We start from the raw sequence: 6,896 nt of genomic DNA, 5'->3' as shown, positions 1-6,896 counted from the left end.
TGATACCCTGTTTCTGTTTATTACGTTGCTCGTGTTGGAAGCGCTGCAGAACGGCTGATTCACGAGGAGCTTTCAATACAATAATTTAAGTTTTAAAAACCTAAATAAGGAGGAAGCTGCTTATCAGGGTGATTGACCTTCACTAATAGTAACCTACTGACTGTTGGCTGTATTAAACGTCATTTCCAGTTAAGAAACATCAAAATATCACAATATAAAGTATGTTTTCTGTTTAAAAAGTTTTACTTGTTCGTACTTGGTTTGATTATATGACAGATGAACATATTTAACAGATTCACTGTTGACACGGATCATTCAATGTTAGCGATTGTTGGACGCTTGTGTTCAGTTAGAACACTGTGATCATGGAAATCTCCACTGAGAACTACTGCACAGGTGACAAACAGTTGTTAAAAACCTTTTGTAGCTCCAGAAGGAGAAGACTACATGTTTGAAAATGAAAAAAAAAAAAAGACCTGTGTCCCATCATGGGCCTAACCTCATAATGAAACTCTGGTACTCTTCACCTGTACAGTGTCTGTCCAGCGTTACACTTAATGTCATCTCTGAACTTTTAACACCATGTTGTGACTAACTTTTCTTTTCTAAAATGACATTCCACCTGAGTTTAACTTTAAACCAGCTGGTGCAGCAGGCTGCTGAAGCCTCAGTTCATCTCCTTTGTTGGGCAGTTCCATAGTGATCTTGTTTTGTACGGGCGAATAATGTAGAGTTAGATTTTACATCGCCTTCAGTAACTTTGCATGCAGTTATAATGACATCTTAAAGACTAAAGCTGGTACTCCGCAGATCGATGTAAAACCGAAGAAGCCGTCTGACGTTGTGTTAACTGTGAATGCTTCAGTTTTCTGTAGAGTTCTGGCATGTTGTTGTGGTACCTTTTAATAAAAACTGCCTCCCGTTTGATTTTCACCTCAGTGGAACATGTTCTTTAACCGGTTTCTGTTTCTTACCGGCTGCTTTATAACCAGTTTTAGGTGCTCTGGATGTCTGTGAACACACAGGCTGTATAACCCAGGTCGAGGTTTTTGTTTTAGTTCTGAATCATGCTTTAAGAAGTTTTTTTCTGCCTGTTTATAGAGGAAACTGTAATAACCTGGGCGTTTTTTGTTTTTCAGCTGAGTTTTTGAAATATGCATGTTAAAATAAAAATGTTCAACTGAGGTGAAATATCTCCTTCTATGAAAACTGGGAGCTCTCAAATGCTAAATACACTGTTTGCATGCAATTTACTAACATAACAAACATTATTATGAGAATATCCATCCTTTTTTTTCATCTATGTATTGTGTAAAGCTCTTTTTTTTTAAACTAATGGGCCAAATATATTAGGTTGAGTTCTTTTCAGATGCTTTTAAGCTTTAAAATGCATTCCAAATTTGTATGATTTTGTTTTGTTTGAAGCCTTTAAAAACCAAATTTATGTTACAGTTTTGTCTGTTATGGTTCAATGACTTATGAGAATGATATTTGTGTTGCAACCAGTCTAAATGCCTTCAGCTTCAGCTTGTGATTCCGAATGCAGTAAAGAAAAAAAAAAAATCTCCATGTTGACCAGTATTTGTAAATATTTCCTGCTCATGTAAGATATAGTGCTGTTTACTGTAACTCATTCCAGTGTGGTGTGGCTGTGGATGTCTTTCCAGAGAGGGAAAGTAGTTTGCTGTAGAGGTCTAGAAAGATGGTGGCATGTTTTCTCTTTTTAGTCTTAATTATTTGTCACCGTACGACTCCAACACATACGGTGCCTGCAGAAAAGTGTGGAGCCTCTCGAGTCAAAATGGCTTGAATTAAACTTTCTTTAGTAAAAAAAGAGGTTCAAAAAAGGTTTGTTTTTGTTCCAGTGCCACATTCATATGAAATCCAAAAGATCCATCCAACATAATACTGTTAAAGCTGTAAAAACTGACATTTTGACCACTAGGAGGCAGCAGGAACAAATTATAAACACATTTACATCCTGTTTAAACAGCTGCCTGATGAATGTATGTACAATTTTCACTCTCTTTTAGCCCCATTTTTGGTCTCCACCAACTCCTGAGTGAAGTATCTGGCTTTTCAGCTGCTAAACGCTCCACTGTGTTCACCAGGTAGTGGCTGACTGTGTCCGTCTGCTATTTAATGCTCAACAGAAAGAGTGCAGTGAGTTTTTTTAGAGCTTTTCAGCTAAAAACGCATCACCAAAAACTGTGAGAGTGAACCAAACAGTAACGTTGGACGGTTTAACAACGAGTTCACACTTATTATAAATCTCCATGAAGCCATAAAGGGACAATGGAGATTCAGCTTGTAATTTAAACCCTCTGATACTGTCATATATTTTTATTTTAGATGTATCCAAATGGAGAATACTGTTTAACATAAATCTCTGCTAGCAAATATTACTTTGTTGTCTTAAGTAGGATTGATTGTATCATTGTGAATGTCACTGATAAGATTTCCATTATCTTTGTGTGCCAGTCCCACTGCTGTGCTCACAGTTTGGACCTTATTAGACTGAAAGTCTGTGGCCATGATGGATGTAAAGCTCATGACACACCAGAGAACAGATCCACTGTAGACTAGACTTTTTCAATACCACGTGTTTAAAAACAATACAGTACTAATGTTCAAAAGTATGGAAAGTACTGAAGCTGTAAAAAATAAAAGTATCAAAGTCTGTAATTCTGGTACCGTGACAACTTTAGAAGAATAGAAGCAATAAAGCCAGTTAACACTGTTAAAACAATAGACACAACATGCATCACAAATCATGATCACAACAGATCAGAAAACCTTTTCACTTTAAAAGGTCAGCATTCAGCCTCAAGCCTGACCTATACTCGTGTGCACAGACAGACAGTAGTTTATTATTATTTATTCTACTTTTTGTAGTCCGCAGTAGATCGGAAATATGTTACATTTGTTCTTGTTAGTTTGCTGACATTAGTATGTTGGCATGTCAGAGAGAAACTTCATAGCCGTTGCTGAGAGTTTAAAGTGTGTCGAGTTGAGCTCAGATTTATAATCTGTTGCTTATAACGGCACGCAGCAGTGATGTCACAATGCACCGGAGAGCACAGGCCGCATTATTTCCCCATAATACTATTCCGCCTCTCTGTGCTGTGATTGGCTACTAATACCGCACTGTGATTGGCTAGTAGTTGTTGCCTTGATGGTCCTCATGATTGTCAGAAAGCCTTTCTAACGTTTTGAAAGGATCTATTTTTACTTAAACCATGATCTTTTCCTAAACTTAACCAAGTAGTTTTGGTGCCTTAATCTGACCAAAGTGTGACTTAAAACTGAAAATATTTTTTAAAACCGAAAATAATCCTAATAAAGTCGACCTTTAGTGTAACACGGGACACAAGCCTCACTTTCCCTGGTTAAAGTCCTGCGTTTGAGACATTCATTTTCAAAACTGCCCAATATCTACACATTGGGCCAGACTTGCACTCACAGCTGCAGCTAGCATCACAGGCAATGAGCACTAGCCAATCACAGCACAGGAGGGCGGGACTATGCTGAACAGTCGGAGAGAAAAATAACAGAGTTAAACTGCTGGAGGTCAAAAAACAACTTTCAACTGCTGAGCTGCTGTCTAACATGCAACATGGGTCTCAGCATAACATGCTAGTATTTAGCATGTTAGCATGCTGTGATAGAAATGATCTCAAAATAAAGCCTGCCGAGTCTGGAAAAGTACACAGAGGTCAGCAGCCGTCAAGTCATCGGGGTTCGTCCTCTCAACCTTTAGAGACGGTGAATGTTTGTACCAAAAAATGAGACGAGTTGCTCCTCTCAAGAGTTATTCTTTAATTTATTTCAAACTGTCTCTGCGGTGACTGAATACTTATTTACTCACTAAACCACCTTGTGACTGAAGAAAATGTCAGTTCAGTCCATTTTGACTCGACTGAGGCGGTGACACCACACTGTGTCGGCTCTGTAGTCTTCCAGATTTGTTTTCTCTTCAATGTTCAAGTCTTTTCTGTTGATTTGTTTGTTTGTTTGTCTTCTTCTTACTAGTCAGCATGTACTTCAGCGTATTCACCAAATCAAAAAGAAAACAACCTGTATGATACCGACAAACCTTTACTGCTGGTCGCTTTGCTCTAATTGTGACTTGTTGCAGTGTTTAGTGCTGTTGTAGAAATTGTGATGTAAACTATAAATTATGAGAGATTTCCAGTTTGACCGAGTTTGCGCGCGACGTTTGGTGTGTTGGTGTCTTTAAAGTTTTGAGTGAAGGCAGGCTGCAGTGTTCACTCCACTCACAGCAAGTCTTAAAGTGCGTGCTTGGTGTTTTTTCGATGGTAAATAGTTGTGTGTTATTTGAGAATTGTTTGGTATGTTATGTTGTAAAATCTGCACTATGTCTTGCATATCAAAGACAACAAATTCCCTGTGATTTTTTTTTTGTTTTGTTTTGTTTTGGTTCATCTCGGAATGACCTTGGCCTCTGTTAAATAACGTCTTTAAAACTGGAATGTTGTACATTTAGTGCCTTTTACATTTCATCAGCTAACTTGAACATCTGCTCCAAATAGAAAAGATAAGATTCATTTATTTTCCTTTTATTGTATGTATTTTTTTATACACATAATATCGCCTCTGTATCCACTGTTCAAATTTTATATAAAACTTATTCCTGGCCAACTATACTTGTGTTCGTTCTAGTTATTATATTCTCACCAAACTGACAACTTTGGTGACAACGTCTCTTTTCTGTATTTTGGTTTTGCTCTGAATAAAATGTCTATACAAACATTATACCATTAAATCATGATTAATGGTGAAACGCATCGCAATAACTATTTTAATATTTTTAGTTATAGGAGGATTTTTCAGTCATATAATCATATTTTCTCCTTTTAACAGATAAACAACAAAGTTTTAAAGCTCTGACAGGCAAGTGAGAAAAACGTCTGATTTAAATTAATTTCTCTCGTGTGTTTATGACTTCAGAACAGGTGAACAAAAGTTTTGGCACGTGATAAAAAACATCGTTGCCAGCATCATTTAATTAGTGTTTATTATTGTAATACTTATTTTGGCCACAAGAGGCAGAAGTTTTCCACTGGTTGCCAGTTTAACACCAATTAAAATACATTTCCAGCCTTGAAACAGACATGACAGTCATGTTACATAACTTGCTCTTGTGGCCAAAAGTATGACAACAAACAAACAAACAAAAAATAATCTGGCAAAACTCTTTTTCCCACATTTTTCACAGATTAAAAAAAGAAAGATTATCCAAACAAAACCTTTTTTCACCTTTATCTTTAATGTACGACGTGTAACTTCTGTCACTGTAGTGTTGCTCTCACATTACAACAATAACAGAAATACTTAAATGATGCTGTGAAGTGGCAAAGGATCATGGGAGTTGGTATTTTTCACTTTAGATCAACAAATTACAACAATACAATCAGCACTGATTGATAATTTGTTCTGTTCTGTACAAGTTTGTTTATTTCAAAAAGGCCTGTCTTCAGATAACTAGTTGTCTTTCCTCTATATGGAGTGAGAAATACAGTGTGTACAAATATTGGATATATTTATAGATAGTTGTATTATCCTGTAGTACAAGTGCAGATTAAAAGACGCATGGAAATTTATAATTTTATGTGATTTTAATTGATCATGTGGCTCTCTAGCTCCTCTACTGTGGCTCCCTGTGACTTAAGCAAAAAAAAAAAATGGAAATGGATATTATATTTTTCAAACATTTTAATTTGCATTTATCATTGATGAAGGTCTATGGAAAAGTTGAGAGAGCTCAAAATTTCAAGGCAGCGTACTGCAATAGATTTTTGAGTTTGGACTCCCAACTCAAAAACTGAAAAGATTTTACCAATTACTTAATGTTTTGTTGAAATAATTTACTTTTCTTCTTTACATATACTTAAATCCAGGTTTTACAAACCTTTAATTTATTACAAATACATTTAAATTTATTTATTGTTGGCTCAGTGCCTTTTCCTTTAAATTTTGATGGTGGTTCATCTTCTTGAGTCTCCATAAATTCACTATAGACGCAAAAAAAAAGAAGAGAATTTCATAGCTTCAGTTCTGGACAGATTTTCTTTTTTTGGCCACAAAAAGCTCTAAAGGTTCTAAAGTAATAGATCAGAAACCTGCAGAGAGAGAACACAGAGGGTGACGTGGAACAAAGTTCTCAGGCTGGAATCGAACAGACAATGTTTTAATTACGTGACATACAGACTGGAGCTCAACCTGACGCCACTCAGACTGTTCTTAGTTTACAGCAAACGTGTTTGTGTGTGTGACGCCTTACACAGCAAACTTCCTCTGTGCCTCTTTTATGTTTTACAGCAGAGTTTTTACTGTCAGACCCCCAACAGTCCTGTCAGATTAACACAAGTACACCTTCACAAACACCGCTAATTATTAAACAATTTGTTTAAATGTTAATTCCACTAACATATATTAGATTGTCTTGGACACAGGAATAATCAAACTACACCCTCAGATCTGTACACACAAAAACATGCACCCCAACAGTACTGACCAAAGTGTTGCACAGATACCTGACCTAAAGTAAACACACAAAAGTCCTGTAGAAAATTATTCTCCAAATGCCGCACAAAAAAACAACCACACTGATGTCCTACATGAGGTTATTTCACAGCAAATGTCCTGCATTAAATTACTGCACGAATGTCCTGCACCAAACTTCTGCACATCCCCTCCTCCTCACCCCTCACACCCACATTTCATCTCCTACTGTTAAACAGTTTGATTGATCAGAGGACCGACAAAAAGTTGGACATGTTCAGTTTGAAGTTCAGTAACCTGCACCGTCTGCCTGCAGGCGTCAGCTCGGTCTCCTCATGAAGGACGTGATTTAAGTCAGTCGTAATTTTAAC

This window comes from Lutjanus erythropterus, chromosome 11 (genome assembly GCF_056507025.1).
Source record: "Lutjanus erythropterus isolate fLutEry1 chromosome 11, fLutEry1.hap2, whole genome shotgun sequence".
In the NCBI taxonomy this organism is placed as follows: Eukaryota; Metazoa; Chordata; class Actinopteri; order Lutjaniformes; family Lutjanidae; genus Lutjanus; species Lutjanus erythropterus.
The sequence above is the reverse complement of the archived record's forward strand: the minus strand, read 5'-3'. Positions refer to the sequence as shown.